General features: G+C 43.1%; 1 pseudogene; it reads right to left on the bottom strand.

Annotated features, from left to right (window-relative positions):
* LOC111974412 (neural-cadherin-like) overlaps nucleotides 1-26,573 on the bottom strand; it is a 191,971-nt pseudogene that overhangs the window by 105,874 nt on the left and 59,524 nt on the right.

Genomic DNA, 26,573 nt, shown 5'->3' with positions numbered 1-26,573 from the left:
TGTGTGTGTGTGTGTGTGTGTGGTACTCACGGCTGTCCCTCTGGTGTGTTCTCAGGCAGTGAAATAGTGAAGGATGCGTTGGAGAACTGTGGCGCTCTGGCTCCTGCTATGATTGACACTACCACTGGGGGACTACGGCTACCCAGCCGGTCAGCAGCCACCACTGTCAACAGGTACTCTTTGTCCCTCTGAAGTGGCAGCCCCGTGGTCCGGACATGACCACTCTTTCTGTCCACCTCGAAACGCCCGTCACCACCTGCAGATAGGAGGCAACGGAGAAGTTTATATTCTAAATATATATTTGGAGGTATTTTCTGACTAGAAAGGGAGAGAGARGTCATGTTGAAGGGCAGTAAGCCAGATTTCAACCTATGCTGACGTGTGTGCAGGAGGCTGGACCAGCCAGGCCACAGCAACTTTTTTTCCTGTCATTCATTCATGGAACAGAACATCCGGTATGTTCCATATTAGAGGGACAGCTGCAACAATGAACCTTTTAAAACGCATTGAAAAGTTCAGATGGAATCTAATATTAGAGTCATTGATGCACAGATTCACATATACAATGCCACCCACAGGCAATTTCATTCTGCCGAACTTCGGCAATTGTACACATATGACATAAGATAAGGCACATGTTTATCTTAATGAAATTACAAATTAGAAGAATAAAGGTATAAAAGCATTTATAAAAGCATTTATAAAACCATATAAAATAAAATTAAATAATCTTTCTATTACAATGCTGCCAGTTGATGTACTCAATGAAATTGTGCTCAATCACTGGACAGGAAGCACCTACCATCAGACAGGAAGTACTCCACCTCCCCGTTGTTGCCCTCATCTCCGTCCTGGGCGTAGAGCTTGTAGACCAGTGACCCGGCCAGGGCGTTGGGCGATACCACTGCCAGGTAGGGGGAGGGGACCATGGTCCATTCCGGAACATTGTCATTCACATCAGTCACCGTCAGCTCCAGCCGTACCAGGTACCAGTCTGGACCTGTAAAGGAGCGGCAGAGATTGTTCCTCTGTAGTTCAGTTGGTAGAGCATGGCGCTTTGCAGCGTGAGTATAGTGGGTTCGGTTCCARGGACCACCCGTATGTAAAATGTACGCATGCATGACTGTARGTCGCTTTGGATAAAAACCTCTGCTAAATGGCATATACAGTGGTTATTGAAAGTCTAAACACCCCTTGGACAGTTTTTCCCCCCTACCAATCTACACAACATACTTCACATTTAAAAGTGAAAGAAACATTTTAGAAAATGTTCCAAATGAATAAAACAAATTAAAATAAAGATGTATTGATTGCATACAGTATGTTAATACTTGGTGGAAGCACCTTTGGCAGCCAGTACAGCTTTGAATCATTTTTAATAAGATTCTACCAACCTTGCACAAATATTAGGGCAACATATATACCTTGTGTTTGAGAAAATTGCTCAAGCTCAGTTAATTCGGTTGGGAATCATTGACGGGCAGAAATATTCCAAACTTGTCTCTGTATTCAAGCAGATTTAAGCCAGGACTGAGACTGAACTACTCAGGAACACCTCTTTAGTCATTCTGGTGTGTCTTTGGCATTAAAATGTGTGTTATTGTCCCCCTGAAAAATAAAACTATCTAAGGGTTAGGTTTTCAGAAGTCTAAGATGAGTTTTCCTTTAACTTTTTACCTGGGCTTTTGTTACTTTCATATTTCTGTTGATCCTAAAAAACTCCCCAATCCCTACCGATGACAAGCATACCCTATAACATAATGCTGCCACAACAATACCTGAAAACACAACAATASTTGAAACTACAGAGGATAAACCACATTGCGTTCACTCCACATTGCTGGCCTGTATGTCAGTGAAAAGAAAGAAGCCCGTGATCAAATCATCCACTCCAAATCATCCGTTCTGTTTGTAACAGGGCCGTTAAAGGAGCATCAAAAAATGATTCAACTTCATATTCATCATCTCCAGCACCACTCCAACATCAACATTATGTGAAAATGGAGCGTTTCTATGTTTTGTAGTAAAAAAATGTAGTCGGAAGAAAAAGTGTTTCCCATGACATCATCAGTGTGCATCCTGTTATTGTTTTTTTTTAAATAATTATGAGTAGGCATTGCCTACTAATAGTCTACTAATTGGTTGATGATGTCATTGGAAACACCATCTTCCTCTATATTTCTTACGACAAAACATAGAAAYGCGCCATTTTCACATATGTTGATGTTGGAGTGATGCTGGAGATGATACATATGAARTTGATTTAATAAATAAAATGATTATTATTTAAGTTGTACTGCAAGACAACATGACAAAGAAATCAACTTTTTGCTTAAATTAAAAACCACAGGATTGGGTCAAATCCAAAAATACACAGAGTGAACCCTCTGCATTGGCAAGTATTGTGGGTGGCAGCATCATGTTATGGGTATGCTGGTCGCCGGCAGGGACTGACTGGGGAGTTTGTCAGGATCAAAAGAAATATGAAAGGAGCGAAGCCCAGGTAAAAAGTTAGACAAAAACCCGCGTCAGTCTTCTGAAAACTTAACCCTGGGATAGAGTTTATGTTTTTCAGCTGGACAATTAGAAACATTTTAATGCATGAGTAGTCCAGTCTCAGTCATGACTTCAATTTGCTTGAATATCTGAGACATGGTTTTTGACCAAAACAATGGATATACATTATGTGGTGCAAAGTGTTGTGCAAAGTTGGTAGAATCTCRWTAAATCTCATTAGCAAAATGTGAAGGCTGTGCAAGGGGTGTGTAGACTTTCACTAGGCACTGCATTATATGTTGTATGTTGTTATTATTATAGAGATTGACTAACACATTCACAGAGTCTTAGTCCTAACCCAGATTCATACTCCCAACCAGAGGGAACTCTGAGTATCCATGAGGTTTGAGAGATTTTCAGAAACAGAATAACCATACAATACTGGACAGTGTTATAACACTACCATAACAGGCTATGAGGTACTGTACATGAACCAATCATTAAGCTCTGAAAGCCATTAGGCTACATGACAATACAATTATCAGCCATTAGTCCAATTTCACGTAAAGCCATGCTAAAGGATGTTAATGTGTTTGTAACGCGTTAACAGAAAACAGCAATCACAATTGAAATCACACACCACAAACAACACACACACACACACACACACACACACACAAAATAAATAAGTCACTACCACATGATGACGCTGCAATCTGATTCTGCCTGTGTCAGGTAGTGTTGTAGTGGGATTATGTGTATGTTGATGTGCGTGTAGCATGTTGTGGTCACCTTGTCACTGTGATGGGTAGCCGTGTAGCGCTAGTTAAATGTGGTCGCACTGAGTGTGCTGGGTAGTGTGATGGATGGATGTGATAGTGTGTGTGTTGTGTGTGTAGTGATGTGTGTGATGTGTGTGATGGTGTGTGGGTGTGGATGTGTGATGATGTGGATAAAGTCAGCACATTACGTACAGCTGCACTACACACTAGCACTACGAGCGTAGCTGTGCATGATTCTATACAACCACAACATCTATCGACATGGATACTACGACCACTCGAAGCTACACATCACATGTCCTAACGCACACAGCACGCATCAACACGATCGTTTACATAAGCACATCAACATATACAACATCCTATTGACGGCAATGGCTCTATTACAAACACAAGTATGACACAGAGTACTGAACAAACTAACAGCTCTTCGCATACTTGAGCAAAAACACGTATACTACTAGTTAGAACCTAATCATATATTACCGACGCATCATAAATGCGAGGACATTCTTGTGCTACAGTTGTAGAACACCTATGCAAGGATGCGGACACTGGCGGTGACTATTAGTCTCACCTGGTCATAGCTAGTAGTACGAGTTCATCAACACTTGTATACCCCAGTCTTACTAGATTGGCGGTTACTCTACTGTCTTACTCTGATATATAATCCCTCATCCCATCAAAGATCGCTCATGATGAAGAATACTTATCCGAGTCTCCCTTAATATCTAATGTTAGCGGAAAGTATAAGAATATCCTCGACAGGTGTTTCCAATGTACGCGAACTAAGCAATGAACTCTATTGCTGCCCTATCTTAGACGTCTGCATCTAGATGCTACATCTCTAATCATAATAATAACTACTACACTACGCAATACTACTCAATAGTACAATTCCCCATGTGCCATTACGTGGATCACTAGTAGCACCATCAACTCATCCTTCTCTCGCTACACCAGATCTTCCTACAATTTTTCCTCGACTTAATTGAGTACCTATCCATACTAATGAGACTTGCAGCTTGTAACTCACAGTATGACGCAATACTTAGATCAGAGGGTAGTCACCTATCTCCACAGAGAGCGCAATCGAAGGAGGTCCAATTACTGAGCCGCCACACACAATGAACAGTGGGAGAATATACAAACAGCCCCTAAAGAGACTAGTACTGTATCAGTTCTCGTGTATCACCATCTACATGACACGACCCTGGGTGTCTCATCAGCGCATTATTTTATAATTCAAAGTCACCAAGAGAAGGACGGGTGCAGAATCTCGAGAGGAAGGAAACTGTAAGCAGGTTGAATAACGGATGAAGGAAGAAGCATTGAGAACTCAGAACAACAGAGCATTCAATGAAAAGTAGAATGGATACTGAGGATGGGATACCAGACGTATAAGGCCAGTTGAAACACAGAGAGCGTAGCACAGAGTAACGTAGAGAGGGAGAAGAGCACGATCGCACGACCAGTAGAGGAGGAGACAACGACTTGTACAGAGAAGACTATGGACAAGTGCAAGAGAGAGAGAGAGAATGCATCACTGTCACCTAAGTGATCCTAAAACTCACAATAGCCAACTAGGATAAGGTAGCAAGGTCGGTTATGCCTTACAACCGCCAATTACAATCAACCGTGTTCCGTCTGCAGAATGAAAATAACAGTACWCTAGTCTGAGATAAACTATATCCCCTTAGATTATCTCTCATCTGATTATGTGTTTGTCTGGGAAACAAGACAGAGACAGTCACATACCACCAGGCACCACATGCCGGGGATGTGCCCAGTGATGCCCACTCATGAAGGCAGACATCAGAACACCTGCTTGCCSAGGAAAATCCAACCTACCACCTGCTACCAAATGTACCACAAATGACAACAAGCTATGTATTCATTGGTTATTATCATGTTATTACTATTGGGAAATGCCAGGTAGCAGATTATACTAATGGAAATTAAAATAAGGTTGAATCAAATGATCAGGTCCCTTYGGAAAATAAATGGTAAAAATCTAATGACAGCGAAATATGTGGTGGCATGACTTAAGACACATGGAGCACACTGCACTCACACAGCTTCAATTCTATAACTGTAACTGTTCTCTAGTTAATTAAATAAAAACAAAAGATGGACTCAATAATGCCACCCGAACACCATTTTCATTGTGGTTGCCACAGTTTTTTTGATGTACTCTAACTTATTATAGATTTGAAAATTGCTTTTCAGATAATTGAAAATGTTAAAGCAGCAATACAGAAAAAGCATGTGGCAACAGAACAATTTAGACAGAGGGAGGAGGATAGAGTAAGATTGAGAATGGGAAGGAATAAGACAGAGGGGGGAACAAGGGAGCAATCCACTACACTGATCCTCAACACAGGGGCCCCACAAGGGTGCGTGCTCAGCCCCCTCCTGTAATCCCTGTTCACCCATCACTGCGTGGCCACGCACGCCTCCAACTCAATCATCAAGTTTGCAGACGACACGGCAGTGGTAGKCCTGATTATCAACAGCGACTAGACAGCCTACACGGGAGGAGGTAAGGGCCCTGGCGGAGTGGTGCCAAGAAAATAACCTCTCCCTCAACGTCAACAAAACGAAGGAGCTGATCGCGGACTTCGGGAGACAGCAGAGAGAAGATTGAGGGGGGTAGAGGAAGATTGAGAAGGGGAGGGAATAAAACAGAACACAGGTGAAAAAGTCCTAAGAAAAATAAGAACGGAGCAGCAGAGCAGGATTAAGACAAAACCCACTGCGTGAGAAATRGCCCGAAGGTTGTTATGGAAACAGACAAATAACAAAATCTGGAACAGGCAGCAATTGCATAAATCAATGGAATTAAAAGGGACAGAGACAGAAAGAAAGGAAAAGAGAAGCACATCTATAAAATAAAAATAGAGGGGAAATAGGAAGCTGGACGTTTTCAGAAACCGCAAATAACGATCCTGCTGCACTTGAGTGTCCGTGGTTCATGGAGAGTTTCTAATGGTTGCTCTCTGCTGCTATAACATATCCAGATTTAATTGGGAAAAAGACAAGAGGGGAACAGGGATAATATGAAAAGCATAGCAGGGAGAAAGCATTATTCATATAATAAACCGGGAGGCTAACGGCCAACTTCCAATATGTCCATCCAGAGACAAAAACACTCTCGCGCAGGAATAATGATCATTACAATAGATGAGAAATCCTAACGAGGAAATACTGGTCCACGTCAATTGTTTGTCTTCATTCATTGTAAAGCTGTCCACTATGAAACATGATAATTTAATGACGGTTCAATAAATGAAAAACAATATGAATATGCTTCGGGCTACAGTAGTGAATCAATCTACTAGCAACACTGATTAATGAACTCCAAATGATGTAGGTGCTACTTACAGTTGAAGTCGGAAGTTTACATACACCTTAGCCAAATACATTTAAACTCAGTTTTGCACAATTCCTGACATTTAAGCCAAGTAAAAATTCCCTGTCTTAGGTCATTTAGGATCACCACTTTCTTTTAAGAATGTGAAATGTCAGAATAATAGTAGAGAGAAGGATTTATTTCAGCTTTTATTTCTTTCATCACATTCCCAGTGGGTCAGAAGTTTACATACACTCAATTAGTATTTGGTAGCATTGCCTTTAAATTGTTTTAACTGGGGTCAATGTTTCGGGTAGGGCCTTCCGCAACCTCCCACAATAAGTTGGGTGAATTTTGGCCATCTCTCCTGACAGGGCTGCTGTGTACTGACCAGGTTTGTACCTCCTTGCTCGCGACACGACGCCGTTTTCAGTCTCTGCCCACAATGTTCTATAGGATTGAAGGTCAGGCTTTGTGATGGCCACTCCAATGACTTGACTTGTTGTCCTTAAGCCATTTTGCCACAACTTTGGAAGTATGCGTTGGGGTCATTGTCCATTGGAAGGCCCAATGCAACCAAGCCTTTAACTTCCTGTCGGCATGTCTTGAGATGTTGCCTTCAATATATCCACATAATTGTCCGCTTGTCATGATATGCCATCTAATTTTGTGAAGTGCACCAGTCCTCCGCAGCAAGGCACCCCCACAACATGATGTTGCCCACCCCCGTTCTTCACGGTTGGATGGTGTTCTTCGGCTTGCAAGCCTCCCCTTTTTCCTCCAAACATAACAATGTCATTATGGCCAACCAGTTCTATTTTTGTTCATCAGACCAGAGGACCTTTCTCCAAAAAGTACGATCTTTGTCCCATGTGCAGTTGCAAACCGTAGTCTGGCTTTTTATGGCGGTTTTGGAGGCAGTGGCTTCTTCCTTGCTGAGCGGCCTTTCAGTTATGCTCGATTTTATAGGACTCGTTTTTACTGTGGATATAGATACTTTTACCCGTTTCCCTCCAGCATCTTCACAAGGTCCTTTGCTGTTGTTCTGGGATTGATTTGCACTTTTCGCACCAAGTACGTGCATCTCTAGGAGACAGACTACGTCTCCTTCCTGAGCGTATGACGAGTGCGCTGAACCCATGTGTTTATACTTGCGTACTATTGTTGTTACAGATGGGTGTGACCTCAGCGTTTGGAATTGCTCTCCAAGATGAACGCAGACTTGTGAGGTCTACAATTTAGTTTCTGAGATCCCTTTGATGATTTTTTCGATTTCCCCATGATGTCAAGCAAAGGGGGAACTGAGTTTGAAGTGGCCTTGAAACTACATCACCAGGTACACTTCCAATTGACTTTTCAAATGATGTCAGGAAGCTTCTAAAGCCATGACATAATTTTTCTGGAATTTTCCACGCTGTTTAAAGGCACAGTCAACTTAATGTAATGTAAACTTCTCGACCGACGTGGAATTGTGATACAGTGAATTGTTTGAAAAATGAATTGCGCATGCCACAAAGTAAGATGTCTCACCGTACTGCCAAACTATAGTTTCTTCAACAGACATTTGTGGAGTGTTGAAAAACGAGTTTAGTGACTCCAACCTAAGCGTATGTAAACTCCAACTTCAAATGTACATTCAAACATAAAACAACTTAAAACAGACACCTGTATGTCTGGAGTCTAGCCTGAGAGAAAACAAAAAGCCAACAGCAAACCAGCAACACAACAAAACAAGACAGCCTGATGTAGTTCATAGGAGCTCAGTGACCCTAATCCACGGGCTGACCTGGATCAGAAGAGAGATGACCACACAGTGACAGTGAAGAGTCTCCGTTCCATTAATTGCGCTTATGTGGAACAGACTCCAGCGGCCGATGCTGTGAAGCATCCGCACTGAATCCGAGCCAAATGTAGGGCTCCTCAGGAAGCGCCAACGCCAAACTTTTGAACAGGGCCACTGAATCGACAGGGGCCACACTTTTAACTTGTTCTGAATATAATTACTGCACATCTAATACACACTTGTCACCTAGCTGATTTCTTCCCCTATTCCGAACATTGTTAGCGAGCTGCTTAGCGTGACCCCAATCAGCAACCTGGCTCCTCTATCCTCTCTGCCTGCTACTGCTGACAGAGGACACAGGCACCAATTACTGTCTCTACCCAGTCTAGGAGGAAGGGAAGCTTCTCATTCTCTCTACTCCAGCACTGCACGCTTAACTACAGGACCCAGTTCTCCGGGACACACAGTTCTATATCACTTTACAGCACAGCAGATGGAGAGAGAGAGAGACAGAGGAGTGAAAGTGTCGTGTGGTGTGCGTGGCGTGGCGTGTGCGTGTGGTGTGTGTGTGTGTGTGTGTGTGTGTGTGTGTTGTGTGTTGTGTGGTGTGTGTGTGTGTGTTGTGTGGTGTGTGTTGGGCGAGAGAGAGATGAGGTATTCCTCTGGACAAGAAGGAATACCTATGTAAGAGTGCTGTTCGTTGACTACAGTCGACCCTTACCATAGATCCCTCATCATTAAGCTCGGGCCCTTGGTCTGACCCCGCCTGTGCCAACTGGTCCAGGACTTTCTGACGGGCCGCCCCAGGGGTGAAGGTAGCAAACAACACCTCTTCTATGCTGATCCTCACACAGGGCCCCACAAGGTGCCGTGTTCAGCCCCGCGCTATCCCTGTTCACCATCACTGCGTGGCCGACGCATGCCTCCAACTCATTCATTCAGTTTGCAGAACACACAGGCGGTTAGGCCTGATACCAAACAATGACTAGACAGCCTACACGGGAGAGGTAAGGGCCCTGGCGGAGTGGTGCCAAGAAATAACCTCATCTTCAACGTCAACAAAAGAAGTACTGATCTCCAACGCGACTTCGAAACAGCAGAGAAGCACACCCCCAACCACATCACAGAGGCCGCAAGGTGAGAGGTGCCCACGCTGTTAGTCTCAGGCAGCATAACTACTCATCGACAACTGCACTTGTCACCCCACACGACAGTGTGGTGAAGAAGGCGCAACACGTCTCTTCCTCAGCACACCAGCGAGGCTGAAGAAATTTGGCTTGGCCGCAGGGCTCTCCAGAGGGTGGTGCGGTCCACCCAACGGATCACCGGGGGTACACTGCCTGCCCTCCAGGACATCTACAACACCCGGTGTCACAGGAAGGCCAAGAAGATCATCAAGGACCTCAGCCACCCGAGCCACGTTCTGTTCACCCCGCTATCATCCAGAAKGCGAGGTCAGTAGAGGTRCATCAAAGCTGGGACCGAGAGACTGAAAAACAGCTTCTATCTCAAGGCCATCAGACTGTTAAATATCCACCCAGTACCACTGTCACTAGCCCGTTACKCAACACTGTTGCCCTATGTACAYAGACATGGAACACTAGTCACTTTAATAATGGAACACTAGTCACTATAACAATGTTTACATACTGTTTTACACATTTCATATGTATATACTGTATTCTAGTCAAGGCCATCCAATTTAACTATTGCTGTACATATACTATTCTATCCTACGTATTCTTCAGATATACTACATACAGTACATGTCCAAAAGTATGTGGACACCCACTCATCAAACATCTCATTCCAAAATCATGGGCATTAATATGGAGTTGGTCCAACTTTTGCTGCTATAACAGTCTCCACTCTTCTGGGAAGGCTTTCCACTTGATGTTGGAACATTGGTGATGGGACTCCAAGTCAGGGCTCTGTGCAGGCCARTCAGTCAAGTTCTTCCACACTGATCTCGACAAATCACTTCTGTATTGACCTTTCTTCATGCACGGGGGCATTGTCGTGCTGAAACAGGAAATTACTTTCCTCAAACTGTTGCCACAAAGTTGGAAGCACATAATCTTTTAGAATGTCATTGCATGCTGTAGCATTAAGATATCCCTTCACTGGAACTAAGGGGCCTAGCCCGAACCATGAAAAACAGTCTGAGACTATTGTTCCTCTTCCACCAAACTTTACAGTTGGAACTATTGATTCGGGCAGGTAGTACTCTCCTGGCATCCGCCAAACCATGATTCATCTGTCGGACTGCCAGTTGGTAAAGCATAATTCCAGAGAATGCATTTCCACTGCCCCAGAGTCCAATGGCGGTGAGCTTCACACCCCTCCAGCCGACGCTTGGCATTGCGCATGGTGATCTTAGGCATTTGTTAGGCTGCTTGKCCATGGAAACCCATTTCATGAAGCTCCCGATGAACAGTTATTGTGCTGACATTGCTTCCAGAGGCAGTTTGGAWCTAGGTAGTGAGTTTTGCAACCAAGGAGAGACGATTTTTACATGCTACGCGCTTCAGCACTCGGCGGCCCCGTTCTGTGGACTTGTGTGGCCTACCACTTTGTGGCTGAGCCGTTGTTGCTTCTAGACGTTTCCACTTCACAATAACAGCACTTACAGTTGACCGAGGCAGCTCCAGCAGGGCAGAAATTTTAAAAACKGACTTATTGGACAGGCGGCATCCTATGGCTTTCTTGATGTCTATAGAATTTTCTTGGGTATGCAATCTGGTTTCCRCTCAGGTTATGGATGTGTCACTGCAACCTTAAAGGTCCCAAATTATGTCTCCATTGCCCTTGATTCTAAGCAATGTTGTGCTGMTATTTTTATTCACTTGGCCAAAGCTTTAGATACGGTTGTCTCTRAGAGGTCTTTGGCCTGGTTTACTAACTACTTTTCTCAAAGAGTGATGGTGTATAAAGTCAGAACATCTGCTGTCTCAGCTACTGCCTGTCACCAAGGGAGTACCCCAAGGCTTGATCCKAGGCCCCAGTCTCTTCTCAATTTACATCAACAACATAGCTCAAGCAGTAGGAAGCTCTCTCATCCATTAATATGCAGATGATACAGTCTTATACTTAGCTGGCCCCTCCCCATATGTTGTGTTAAATGCTCTACAACAAAGCTTTCTTAGTGTCCAACAAGCTTTCTCTGCCCTTTACCTTGTTCTGAACACCTCCAAAACAAAGGGCATGTGGTTTGGTAAGAAGAATGCCSCTCTCCCCACCGGTGTGATTACTACCTCTGAGGGTTTAGAGCTTGAGGTAGTCACCTCATACAAGTACTAGGGAGTATGGCTAGATGGTACACTGTCCTTCTGTCAGCACATATCAAAGATAAAGGCTAAGGTTAAATCTAGACTTGGATTCCGCTATCGTAATCGCTCCTCTTTCACCACAGCTGCCAAACTAACCCTGATTCAGATGACCATCGTACCAATGCTAGATTACGGAGATGTAATTTATAGGTCGGCAGGTAAGGGTGCTCTCGARCGACTAGATGTTCTTTACCATTCAAACATCAGATTTGCCACCAATGCTCCATATAGGACACATCCCTGCACTMTATACTCCTCTGTAAACTGGTCATCTCTATATACCCATCGCAAGACCCACTGGTTGATGCTTATTTATAAAAYCCTCTTCGGCCTCACTCCCCCCTATCTGAGATACCTACTGCAGCCCTCATCCTCCACATACAACACCCGTTCTGCCAGTCACATTCTGTTAAAGGTCCTCAAAGCACACACGTCCCTGGGTCACTTCTCTTTTCAGTTCACTGCAGCTAGTGACTGGAACGAGCTGCAAAAAACACACAAACTGGACAGTTTTATCTCCATCTCTTCATTCAAAACTCAATCATGGACACKCTTACTGACAGGTGTAGTTGATTCGAGTGATGTATTGCTGACTCTACCTTCTTGCTCTTTGTGCTGTTGTCTGTGCCCAATAATGTKTGTACCATGTTTTGTGCTGCTACCATATTGTGCTGCTGAAGGTTGTGTTGCTATCATGTTGTTGTCATGTTGTGTTGCTACCATGTTGTGTTTTCATGTGTCGCTACCATGCTATGTTGTTGTCTTAGGTCTCTCTTTATGTGTTGTGGTGTCTGGTAGGCCGTCATTGTAAATAAGAATGTGTTCTTAACTGACTTGCCTAGTTATATAAAGGTTAAATAAATACAAATTACGGTTCCACKTTGGAAGTCCCTGAGCTCTTCAGTATGGGCCATTCTACTGCCAATGTTTGTCTATGGAGATTGCATGGCTGTGTGCTCGATTTTATATACCTGTCAGCAGCGGGTGTGGCTGAAATAGCCAAATCCACTAATGGAAGGGGTGTCCACATACTTTTGCATAAATAGTGTATTCTATCCACATACTGTCCATAATGTCTGTACATCCTATTACATACAATGTATATACAGCATTAGTCAAAAGTTTGGACACACCTGCACTTTCCAGGGTTTTTCTTTACTTTGACTATTTTCTACATTGCAGAATAATAGTGAAGACATCAACACTATGAAATAACACAAGGAATCATGTAGTAAACTAATAAAAATATATATTATATCTGAGATAGCCACCCTTTGCCTTGATGACAGCTTTGCACACTCTTGGCATTCTCTCAACCAGCTTCATGAGGTAGTCACCAATTCAATTCAATGTATTTCCTTCTTAATAGGTTTGAGCCAATCAGTTGTGTTGTGACAAGGTAAGGTAGGTATACAGAAGATATACCTATTTGGTAAAATATCAAGTTCATATTATGGCAAGAACAGCTCAAATAAGCAAAGATAAATGACAGTCCATGATTACTTTAAAACAAAACATCAAGCGGTATGAAGGAAACTGGCTCTCATGAGGACCGCCACAGGAAAGGAAGACCCAGAGTTACCTCTGCGCAGAGGATAAGTTCATTAGAGTTACCAGACTCAAAAATTGCAGCCCAAATAAATGCTTCACCGAGTTCAAGTAACAGACACATCTCAACATCAACTGTTCAAAGGAGACTGTGTGAATCAGGCCTTCATGGTCGAACTGCTGCAAAGAAACCACTACTAAAGGACACAAATAAGAACAAGAGACTTGCATGGGCCAAAAAACAAGAGCAATGGACATTAGACCGGTGGAAATCTGTCCTTTGGTCTGATGAGTCCACATTTAATATGTTTTGGATCCAACCGTCGTGTCTTGGTGAGACGCAGAGTTGGTGAACGAATGACCTCCGCATGTGTGGTTCCCACCGTGAAACATGGATGAGGAGGTGTGATGGTGTGGGGGTGCTTTGCTGGTGACATTGTTGGTGATTTATTTAGAATTCAAGGCACACTTAACCAGCATGGCTATCACAGCATTCTGCAGCGATACGCCATCCCATCTGGTTTGCGCTTAGTGGAACTATGATTTGTTTTTCAACAGCACAATGACCCAAAACACCTCCAGGCTGTGTAAGGGCTATTTGACCAAGAAGGAGAGTGATGGAGTGCTGCATCAGATGACCTGGCCTCCACAATCACAGCCTCCACAATCACCTGACCTCAACCAAATTTAGATTGTTTGGGATGAGTTGGACCGCAGAGAGAAGGAAAAGCAGCCAACAAGTGCTCAGCATATGTGGGAACTCCTTTAAGACTGTTGGAAAAGCATTCCAGGTGAAGCTGGTTGAGAGAATGCAAAGCTGTCATCAATGCAAACGTTGGCTACTTTGAAGAATCTAAAATATAACACTTTTTTGGTTACTACATGATTTCATTTGTGTTATTTCATAGTTTTGATGTGTTGACTATTATTCTACAATGTAGAAAATAGTAAAAATAAAGAAAAACCTTTGAATAAGTAGGTTTGTCCAAAGTTTTGATGGGTACTGTATATACACTACCGTTCAAAAGTTTGGGGTCGCTTGTTTTTTAAAGAAAAGCAAAAAAATTACGTTAAAATAACATCAAATTGATCAGAAATACAGTCTAAACATTGTTAATGTTGTAAATGATTTTTGTAGCTGGAAACGGCAGATTTTTAGGCATAGGCATATGGAGGCCCATTACCAGCAACCATCACTCCTGTGTTCCAATGGCACGTTGTGTTAGCTAATCCAAGTTTATCATTTTAAAAGGCTAATTGATCATTAGGAAACCCTTTTGCAATTATGTTAGCACAGCTGAAAACTGTTGTCCTGATTAAAGAAGCAATAAAACTGGCCTTCTTTAGACAATTTTATGTTAATTTTATAGACAAAAAAAATTTGAACCCAAACTTTTGAATGGTAATATATATATATATATATATATATATATATATTACACAAGCATTTCGCTACACCCGCAATAACATCTGCTAAATATGTGTATGTGAACAATAAAATTTCATTTGATTTCGATTTGATTTGAGGGAGAGGGAGAGAGACAGAGACAGAGGTGAGAACTAGAAGAAGCTTTGGCTAATTAAATATTTTCTCAGATTACAAGGAGCTCTCCGGGAAATTGTGACTTTCATAATCTTATTAAAGAGGAAGGTACTGACTTTTTAACATTTCACATGAAAATACCAATTAAGAAAAGGATAGGGGGGGGGGACCAGCTCTAAGTCTTACACAAATTGCAAACGATACAAATGTGTAGGCCATAATTAGATTTTTTCCCCCTCAACAGCTTTTCATAATTGAAAATACTGACACTACCAAGAACACACTTCAACACACACACATTACGCACAGCTAGTTCTTCAATTGCAAAATTCCATTTATATTTCCCCAGCCTAAGGGTGAATAATGTTATTAATAGTGGGGGACATTGTGTTTTTTCAGGGGGTCTCACACAGTCTGGTTACAATGGCACGGTCAGGCACAGCAGGACACCATGTGCATACAGAAAACGTTCAACACTTATTGAGACAAAGAATATTATATAACACAGCACCAGGTGAATGCATATAGCCTCAGCATGGCCACTCACTGTGTACTCTTGTTGATTGACATTGAGGAGGATTTCCTCATTAAGAGACTTATCATGTCTAAGGTTTCTCCATTCTCGCCCTGTGTGCCGTGTCATCTCACCCTGGACTGGTCTTGGGCTGGGCAGAAATCTGAGTCATAATCTCTCACAGTGCTGTTCACTATCCATGACTCACTTCACTTGACTTACGATAATACTTCTTCACTGTTAGATTGAACCACCCCGCTGCCAGTTCCTTAAAGGGATATGCACAACTTAATTAATATTAGTGAAGCAGACTGTGAAAAGCGTTATGAGTTGAAAAACCAATTGAAGCCATTCAGTCCATTTGAGAGGGTAGTCATTTTAAATGCTGAACATTTTTACACTAAATACATTTGAGTGACTTTCATTTGAGTCAAACTGTATTTAGCGTGTGAGCAGTCCGGAAGAGTAAATCAGGTGTTATCCTGTTAAACTATTAAGGTGTGCTGGGGTTCAACCAGGGTTTAAAGCCTCTGGTTARGATGTCCCGTCAGACCCAAAGCATTTCCTCCTACATCATCTATTTGACATGACATAGCCTACAGGGGCCAACAATCACAACAACTGTGTTGTTTAGACTAGGGCCATATAGCCTTTGGCTGGGAAAACATGGTCAATTGAAAAATATTTTTATTTCAGCCTTACATCAATGGCGTCTGCTCTTGGCTCTGTGCAMCAGCCCCATGCTAGCCTTTGTAAAGTGAGTCTAAGCACACACGCTATAAAGACAAAGACATTGTGAAGGAGAAGTGGATGGATGGGAAGATCAGTGGAGGATTGCGAAATTAATTCCCTGGACTAATGAAAGAATAACCACAAGCTTTGAAAGAACAGCAGCAGTCTCTCCAGCATTCCTTTCCATCTATCCCTCTTCTCAAAAGTTCCTTTGAAACATGTCCCATACTGCTTTAGGTCCCCCCCCCCCCAGTACAATCTCTCAAAAAACAAAAACAAAGGAATATGGATGATGTTATTTTTGTTCTCTCTCTCTCTCTCTCTGGTTCTCCTGCCAAACGTTCACTGTGATTAGAGAAAATAGAAGTTAATTGCTTAATCTCTCATCTCCTCTAGTAGTCAGATAGAAATGATTGGTGAGTGGCGATGGTTGGACGGCTTCAAGTAATGAGGAATGAAACCATCATGTATCACAACCCAGTTCAACAAGGCAACATCGACATTGGTCTTAGGTTGAGGGTTAGGGTTAGGAGTTAGGTTTAGGGGTTGGGTTAGGTTACGGGATAAGGTTAGGGTTAGGTTAAGGTTAAGGTTAGGGTTAGGGTTAGGAAAAATAGGATTTTGAATGGAAATACATGTTAGGTCCCCACGAGGATAGAAGAACATGTGTGTGGGCGTGTGTGTGTGTGTGTGTGTGTATGCATGCGTGCGTGCGTACGTGTGTGTGTGTATATGTGTGTGTGCATGCATGCGTGCATGTGTTTGTGCGTGAGTACGTGTGTGAGCAAGCGAGAGACAGTAAGAGAGATTAAGAAAGAAAGTGAGAGCGAGAGTTTGATTTTGTGTGTCGCACAGTGTTGTAAAGTATTTAAGTAAATAAATATACAGTACTTTAAAGTACTACTTAAGTAGATTTATGGTTTTTTGTACTTTACTATTCATATTTTTTTTTACAACTTTTACATTCCAAAAGAAAATAATGTACTTTTTACTCCTTACAGTACATTTTCCCTGACACCCAAAAGTACATTTTGAATGCTTAGCAGGACAGGAAAATGGTCCAAATCACGCACTTATCAAGAGAACATCCCTGGTCACCCCTACTGCCTCTGATCTGGCGGATTCATGAAATAAAAATKATTTGTTTGTAAATTATGCCTGAGTGTGCCSCTGGCAATCCATAAATAAAAAGAAATGTGCCGTCTGGTTTGCTTAATATAAGGAATTTGAAATKACTTTTACTTTGACTTGTGATACTTTAAGCAATTACATGTACTTTTAATAGCTAAGTATATTTATAAAGAAAGACTTTTAGACTTTTACTCAAGTRGTATTTTACTGGGTGACTTTCACTTATACTTGAGTCATTTTCTATTAAGGTATCTTTACTTTCACTCAAGTATGTCATTTACAAAATAGCCACCGACACTCTACTCAGCAAACTGGATGTAGTCTATCACAGTGCCATCTGTTTTATCACCAAAGCCCCATATACTACCCACCACTGCGACCTGTATGCTCTCGTTGGCTGGCCCTCACTACATATGTCACCAAACCCACTGGCTCCAGGTAATCTATAAGTCTTTGTTAGGTAAAGCTCCGCCTTATCTCAGCTCACTGGTCACCATAGCAACACCCACCCGTAGCATGCGCTCCAGCAGGTAAATTGCACTGGTCATCCACAAAGCCAACACTTACTTTGGCCGCCTTTCCTTCCAGTTCTCTGCTGCCAATGACTGGAAAAATTGCAAAAATCACTGAAGCTGGAGACTTATTTCTCCCTCATTAACTTTAAGCTTCAGCTGTCAGAAGTGCTTACCGATCACTGTACATGTACACAGACAATCTGTAAATAGCACACCCAACTACCTCATCCCCATATTATTACTTACCCTCTTGCTCTTTTACACCCCAGTATCTCTACTTGCACATCATCATCTGCACATCTATCACTCCAGTATTAATGCAAAATTGTAATTATTTTCGCCTCTATGGCCTATTTATTGCCTACCTCCCTACTCTTCTACATTTGCACACACTGTACATGTTGTTGTTTTTGTCACACTGCTTTGCTTTATCTTGGCCAGGTCGCAGTTGTAAATGAGAACTTGTTCTCAACTGGCCTGCCTGGTTAAATAAAGGTGAAATTAAAGAATAAAAAAATTATAATTCTGATACAGATTTAGCCCAGATTTAGCCCTGTGTCCCGGCCTGACACTTACAGTCACAACCTATCCCTCTATAGATCAGGGTCATGAAATTGGACACTTATTTCTTTAGCCTCACAGCTTATCAGACACAAGTCTGGACAGAGAATATTAACCCCTAGCACATCCCACAGATCTAGGCAGAACACAAATCTAAATCCAGCTGTGTGTTTAATCAACAGATACGGCGTGGTGCTCAAGTCTTGCTAAACCGAGCATATCCCTGGAATTATCTTGAATGTGTTTAATATGACTACAATTAAACGGAAGCTCAGACGTTGGATGTGGGTGGCACACACAAAAACACAATTCATTAGTTTGCACTATGAGTTAAAGTAGACACATTCATTACCTGGCAAATACATTTTCCAACTAGGTGATTCCATGCCAGCGCAGGCTGAATATATTTGTGGTTTCTCAGATTGTTCAGGCATTTCTCACATAGTAACTTAATTGGGAGGAAGGATGTTTGACACGCTTTTCACATTGGAATCACAAACATATATACATATTTTATCATGCTGAAAGTGGCTATTTTAGGTCATTTTTAGACATGTACATGCCTCCTGTAAGACCCTATGATCTGTGAACCGTACATGATACAGACAACATCTTGGTGTCATTATACTCCTTATAATATGGGKTATGTCTAGATTCTGAAACACACACACTTGCATATTCCTTTATTCAACGTTGGAAATATGAAAAAGTATCATAAAAGTACCCTTTTTGAGTCAGCTTTTTTTTGTTGCAGTAGGATTGCATGCACTTTGCCAAAGAGGTGTAGAAGCATTCCAAGTCAAATTGAGTGGTCTCTTTGCTAATTCTGAAGGTATGATGAATTTCATGAGCACCACCAACACAGTGAATGGGAAAATAGATTCAAAGGGAACTCCCTCTGCTGGTRATTTTCTGAATGTGCAATCCTAAAGGAGGGCTGTGATTGGTTAATGACCTATAATGCAATTYCTATGTATTTCTATGTATAAATGGGTCCTATCATTAAAAGTACCAGAGAGCCCACTCTAGAAATTTGAGGTGTTTGAAGAGTATATTGTTACAAACAATATGCCTTAAAATGAACAAAATCCAAAAGAGTACTTTGATATCTTAATATTAATATGTTTAATGTTGAATCAAGACATACACCAAGATGTTRTCTGTATCATGTATGGTTCACAGATCATAGGGTCTTACAGGAGGCATGTACATGTCYAAAAAGGGCCTAAAATGGCCACTTTCATCATGATTTCCCCAAAACATTTTATGATACAAATGTAAAAAGCATGTCAAACATCATTCCTTCCAATTAAGTTTCTATGTGAGAATTGCCAGAACAATCTGAGATACCAAAAATATTGTTGGGGCTACGCTGGCATGGAATCGCCCAACTTGTTCGACAGCATTCACAAATCTAATCAGCAGTTTTAATTATATTTGTATTTCTTCAACTGGAGGTTCATGAAGCCTACCTACCCGTCAGTTTGAGTATTATCTTAAACCCAAATTGAGGCTTTGGAGTCGAGCAGAAGTGTGAGGTGTTAACATTTAATTTCCAGTGTTTTCACAGGTGTTGAGGGGGATCGAGATCTGAAACCGAGATGTACTTGTTTTCATTGGTGGGTGTGAAAACTAAAGGCTGAATGGAAACTGTTGTGAATGTTAGTACCTTAAACCAGCGCTCTGGATTATGTTCATCACTTTTCAGTTCCGTAACAATGCCAATAAACAGAAATGCATGAAAGCTGCTAAACGGATTATTAAGGGGATTAATAACAGACAGGGGCAGAAGCAGGATGAGGGGATTAGTGTTGTCGCTTTGAAGTCAAATTGAGGAGAGAATTTGACTTGGAATGCTTCTACACCTCCTTGGCAAAGCATATGCAATCCTACTGCAAGATTCAAGACCAAGAGAGATGAGAAAAGTAAATATAAACTTCAATCATTTTTTATTTTTAAGATGGTGGTATGAGCAGCTCACATAGCACAKATGTAATTCCACAGGGATAATTAAGTGCTTCAATTAGGCCCTGATTAAAACCGAACATCAATTTCACCTTCTTTTAAGACACACAACTAGCACTGACTTTCTCTTTAGAGTCTGCCTGGCACAMGTAGTAGAAAATCGCTGATTTGGACCGCCAACGTCGCACAAACCAATTCCAACTCATTTTACCTCTCGCTCTCTCTCCACTGTTATACATTTGGTGATTCACAGATGGGGGATTGAGAAAATGTATCTGCGGTAAGTGTGTGCCTTTTCTCGGCAGCATCTCTGTGTTGCTAATTAGGCTGGTGGTTTTTACAAAGCGTGTTCTCATTAAGCTGATTCTGCCTCTAATCGGGGTGGCTGTGGTGGCAGTGTCTGGATAACAGCATCAGTCTGGGCACGCTCGATTGATCCAGCCCCCTATAAAAACCACCGGCCTAACGATCATCCCACCTGCTACCTCACCCAGCCCAGAGCAGGCCATCAAGTTCACCCCTCAATCAGATCACTAAACACTAAATACCCCTACTTTCTCAGTCTATATAGTATAGTATGCATAGTTGAGTATATTCATTATTGACTTTCAATATTATTTCTCATTGAGTTGACCAGGATTTGACTTCGACCAAAGTATTTCTGGGTAATATGAATTTTGGCATTTTGATGTGCTGAAATCTCCTATGGATGTGAGTGCTAAGTGGGTGTACTGGGACCCAGTTATCCTGCTGTATGTGCGTTTCTTATAGACTTGCTGAATAGGGAGTTTGTATTTGTGGGGGGCATCTGCCATGGCAGAGCATAGAGCTGGGGGGCACTCACCCCTCAGGGCCTTGGAGGGGCATCTTTCACTATACACACATTGCTGTCAGATGCTGAGCGAGGACCACTAGCACAGCTGCACCACAATCACAGTAGAGTTACAAGCAAAGAAGCACTCACAAAATATGTCAATTTCTCTCAAACATGAAACACACACACACACACACCACACACACACACACACACACACACACACACACACACACACACACACACACAACACACACACACCACACAACACCACACACACACACACACACACACACACACACACACACACACACACACCACACACACACACAAACTTACACACACACACACACCCAACCCCAAAACCCCACCTTCAAAACAACACACACACACACAGCTGAATAGGAACAGAGAATAAAAGCAGACAGAGCACACTATGTTCAGTGGGAGTCCTGGATCCAGAGGCTGCAGATACAAACAGTACATTGGCATTACATGGACTCTGCACCATTGTTTGCTTAGTCACCACTATTCTCCCAGATAATCACCTAGTGCACATTTTCAAAAAATCGCCTGGATCTTGTTCGTTTGTGCACAGTACATGTTGGCGTCTCCACTCTTCTATGACTTCCTAGGACTTTTTTTTTTAAATTGCAATTTCCTTGACTTCCCATACCGCCTATAGTGCATCACAGGCGAACCACCTACATGTGTACATGTACAGCATGTAATTGCTAACCTGCGGCTGGTTGATATGCTTAACTGTATTTACAGAGCCGGGTGGCTCAGCGGCGAAGCCACTCTCCTATTTCTGGCATTTACCCAGCATTCCCTCTGGCTTATGGAGTGGCTCTGTCCGTGGCTTTACCAGTTTCCTGGTGTGGCCGGTCGCTCCGCCATATAATCCTCTAGCCCGGTCTCTAGCCGCTATATAAAGCAGGTAAGAGGCTTGTGGCAGGAAGAGATACTTGAGCTCACCGATTACAGCCCAGCTCCTGAGTTGAGTGAGAGATAGCGTTAGAGAGAGTGAGACAGAGTGAGAGAAAGCAAGATAGAGTGAAAATGTGTGTGTGTGTRKRRGAGAGAKWWTRWGMGMGAGMRMWWKWGAGAKAKAGAGAGAGRGGCAGAGAGGYAGAGGCGCGGTGAAAGAGTGACATGCTGTAGTGCATGCTGTAGAGGCAAGCTGCACACAGACCTGGTGCTCCAAAACAGTGATGACTGTTGCACGCTTACACACACAGGACCAGTATGGTTATGCTATGTCACATAGATAAGACTACAGAGAAACAAACTCACAAACAAAACAGGCAGTAAACTATTAACCTGCCAAAGATACGGCAGTCCATACTCACACACAGTGCACACAGAGTGAAGTGCAGCGTGCATCTGAACAGCAGAAGCCCATTACAGTGTGTACACCATTGTACCATGAACATGGTCTGGTCCTGAGTCAGTGGTCCTGGACTCCCCTGGGCCACGATCCAACTGTCACTCAGGATCCATCTCCCCATGGCCACTGCACTATACCAACCCATTATAACACGCACGGCTCCACACCGCACTGCTACAAGGGGGGAAATATGCACAGCGAGCCCCTGACGTCTCAGAACAACTCCTCAAGGACCACAGCTTCTGACAACACCAACCCACGAGACGAGAAGACTTTTGGAGACACTCAACCTCAGAGACAGACAGCCAGCTATGCAGCCCCCTGCCAGTACAGCACAAATCCACAGGGTTCCAGAGCAAGCCAACCACATACTACGCAATTCAGACATGACACAAACCCACAAGCTGAGTTAGGAATGTTAGACCACACGTGTTTTTTTCCCCCTTCACTAGTTGCACTGTAAACTTCTGTTGTTTTCACATGGTGTTAAACAGAAACGATAGGGGGGAAAGAGACAGCGAGGGTTGAAAACAACCAATAGGTGCACTCTTAAAAATGTGTAGCGGTAATTGCGCTCCTGTGAAAATGACATTGACACCGTCCTCCGTTAAGAAAAGACAGAGAGAAATAAATTATAATGTTGCTGCTGTACTGTATGTTACTTCAATGAAATGTTGGTGTTCAATGTGGGATCTCAGCTCTCCAAATCAACTGGAATTCCACAGGCTACGGTCTACCAATTGGTAGTTAGTTAGCGTTGAATTAYGTTGGCACTGAAAAAACTAAAYACATGCTATGTCCTCTTTCCTCCCATGCTGGCTGGGAATCTTAGATTTGGGCAGAAAGTAAATGTGTGATTGTATTTGGGGCACAGCAGGGAGACATTAAGGCTGGGTGTGTGCTGTGCTGTGTGGAGAGGAGAGGAAAGGAAAGCTGTAATAAGTCTGGGAGGTTGGCATGAAGGCGGCTGCAGCGCCAACCTCACACTGCCTTAAACGAGGACTCGCCAGGCTGGGGCTGCACTCAGAGCTCAGCGCTGGCGGGTGGTGCTCATACTTATCCTCTGCGTGTGTGCGTCTAAGTGGTTTTTACCAGCAAATGGAAAGGGGGAAATGGCTATGCTGAACTAGAGYGGTGGGGAGGGGAGGGCTACTGGGCTGGCGGCTGCTGGAGTGGGCTGGGGTGAGGAGGGGGTGGAACTCTGCAGTATTTTTTAGGMTTACTGGCTTGCTAAAGTCTTCCACGTAGCAGGAGGCAAACAGACAGCGGTTTCCGTAAAATAAGTGGGAAATACAGCTTTGCTCTCGTTGAAATGTATCAATAGGGTTGCACAACTACCGGTAGCTGACCTGAATTGACAGTAATGTTGGTAATTAACAGGTAATCTATGGAAATCTATGGAATCATTGGTCATTTATACTTACACATGGAGTGTGCGACTTTATTTCGATAGTTTATAGTTTATTCGCCGTTAGTCAGCACCTTCCACACAAACTATTATTCTGGGTGTGCACCAGCTCATGTTTTTTTTAATCTACATTTATACTTGAAAAACATGTAAACTTCTGACCCACTGGGAATGTGATGAAAGAAATAACAAACTGAATTAAATAATTCTCTCTATTATTATTTTGACATTTCATATTCTTAAAATAACTGACCTATGACAGGGAATTTTTGCTAGGATTAAATGTCAGGAATTGTGAAATACTGAGTTTAAATGTATTTGGCTAAGGTGTATGTAAACTTCCGACTTCAACTGTACATGTGATATGAGTAATGTAAAATATGTAAACATTATTAAAGTAGCATTATTTAGAGTGCATTGTATAAAGTGACTAGTGATCCATTTATTAAAGTGGCCAGTGATTGGGTCTCAATGTAGGCAGCAGCATCTCTGAGTTASTGATTGCTGCTTAGCAGTCTGATGGCCTTTTCAGTCTCAAGCTGTTTTTCAGTCTCTCGGTGCAACTGTACTGACCTCGCCTTCTGGWWGGTAGCGGTGTGAACAGGCAGTGGCTCGGGTGGTTGATGTCCTTGATGATCTTTTTGGCCGTCCTGTGATATCGGGCGCTGTAGGTGTCATGGAGGGCAGGTAGTTTGTCCCCGGTGATGCGTTGTGCAGACCGCACCACCCTGTGGAGTGCCTTGCGGTTGAAGATCGGTGCAGTTGCCGTACCAGGCTGTGATACAGCTCGACAGGATGCTCTCGATTGTGCATCTGCAAAAGTTGGTCAGGATTTTGGGTGACAGGCCAAATTTCTTCAGCTTCCTGAGGTTGAGGAGGGCGCTACTGTCCCTTCGATGTGGATAGAGGGGTGCTCCCTCTGCTGGTTCCAGAAGTCCACGATCATCTCCTTTGTTTTGTTGACGTTGAGTGAGAGGTTATTTTCCTGACGTCCTCACCTCCTCCCTGTAGGCTGTCTCGTCGTTATTGGTGATCAACCCCACTACTGTTGTGTCGTCTGCAAACTTGATGATTGAGTTGCAGGCGTGCRTGGCCACGCAGTCGTGGGTGAACAGGGAGTACAGGAAGGGGCTGAGCACGCACCCTTGTGGGGCCCCAGTGTTGAGGGTCAGCGAAGCGGAGATGTTGGTTCCTACCTTCACCACCTGGGGGCAGCCCGTCAGAAAGTCCAGAACCCAATTGCACAGGGCGGAGTTGAGACCCAGGGCCTTCAGCTTGATGATGAGCTTGSGGGGTACTATGGTGTTGAATGCTGAGCTGTAGTCAATGAACAGCATTCTTACATAGGTATTCCTTTTGTCCAGACGGGATAGGKCAGTGTGCAGTGTGATGGCGATTGTGTCATCTCTGGCTCTTTTGGGGCGGTATGCATACTGAAGTGGGTCTAGGGTGCACCCCCTTTTGCCCTCAGAACAGCCTCAATTTGTCGGGGCATGGACTCTACAAGGTGTCGAAAGCATTCCACAGGGATGCTGGCACATGTTGACTCCAATGCTTCCCMCAGTTGTGTCAAGTTGCGTGGATGTCCTTTGGTTGGTGGACCGTTCTTTATACACACGGGAAACTGTTGAGTGTAGAAAAAAAACAGCGGTGTAGCAGTTCTTGACATCCTAAAACCGGTGTGCCTGGCACCTGCTACCGTACCCCGTTCAAAAGCATTTAAAAATKTCTTCTTGCCCACTCATTCACCTTCTGAATGGCCCAAATACACAAGCCATGTTTCAATTGTCTCAAGGCTTTAAAATCCTCCTCTTCATCTACATCTACGTTGAAGTGGATTCAACAGGTGATGTCAATAAGGGATCATAGCTTTCACCTGGCTTCACCTGGTCAGCTCATGGAAAGAGTGTTCCTAATRTGTTTTACACTCAGTGTATTAAAAGCATCGTATTTCATCATGTATTATATTTAACATGTTTTGCCAATTCCAGAAAACCCTTGAAAGTTCCCAACATGTAGTTGTAACCCCTGCCACCTCTGACCGAGAGAGAGAGAGAGAGCGAGAGAGCGAGAGAGATTGAAAGAGAAGACAAGGAAATATCAGTTAACGAGTGCAAGAAGAGGAATGTCCTTGACGTGATGATGGATGGACTGTAATCCTGAGGTGTGCTGTGATGTAGTTTGACAGGGACATATGAACTGCAGTACTGTGGAATCCGCTCAGACCCACACACCAGTAAAGCTTCCCACTCCAACGTGAGAGGCAGTTAAACACTGCAGAGATACAGAACATACGCACTTCTCTCTTCCCTATATTTCTCTCCGCAAACTCCTATCCTTTCCCTTGACACTGGCCCATACCACTTTTCTCTTCATCTCCRCCCTCCTTTAATCCGTCTCTCCATTTCACACCTCCCTCTCCACTCCTGTTCTCTCTCTCCGAGAGGAAGCGAGAAACAAAACAAAAAACAACACAGGCACTAAAAAGCCGGTCCAAGGACACAGCTGAGGTCCCCTGGTGCTGTGAAGAGTTGTAAAGCAGTGGACGCAGTGGACTGTGGGAAATCAGGAGTGATTGTGGAAGGAGGAAAAAATAATTGAGCGCTCACCGGAAACACAAATGTTTGTTTTGTTTTTTCAGGTCTTTCGGAGTTTTTCCTTTGCAACTCAAAGACAGCACCTCCTCAGGGGCACATACACACACAAACAT

Source organism: Salvelinus sp. IW2-2015, linkage group LG15, assembly GCF_002910315.2.
Source record: "Salvelinus sp. IW2-2015 linkage group LG15, ASM291031v2, whole genome shotgun sequence".
In the NCBI taxonomy this organism is placed as follows: Eukaryota; Metazoa; Chordata; class Actinopteri; order Salmoniformes; family Salmonidae; genus Salvelinus; species Salvelinus sp. IW2-2015.
Note: the sequence above shows the minus strand (reverse complement) of the source record. Positions and strands in the feature narration are given on the sequence as shown.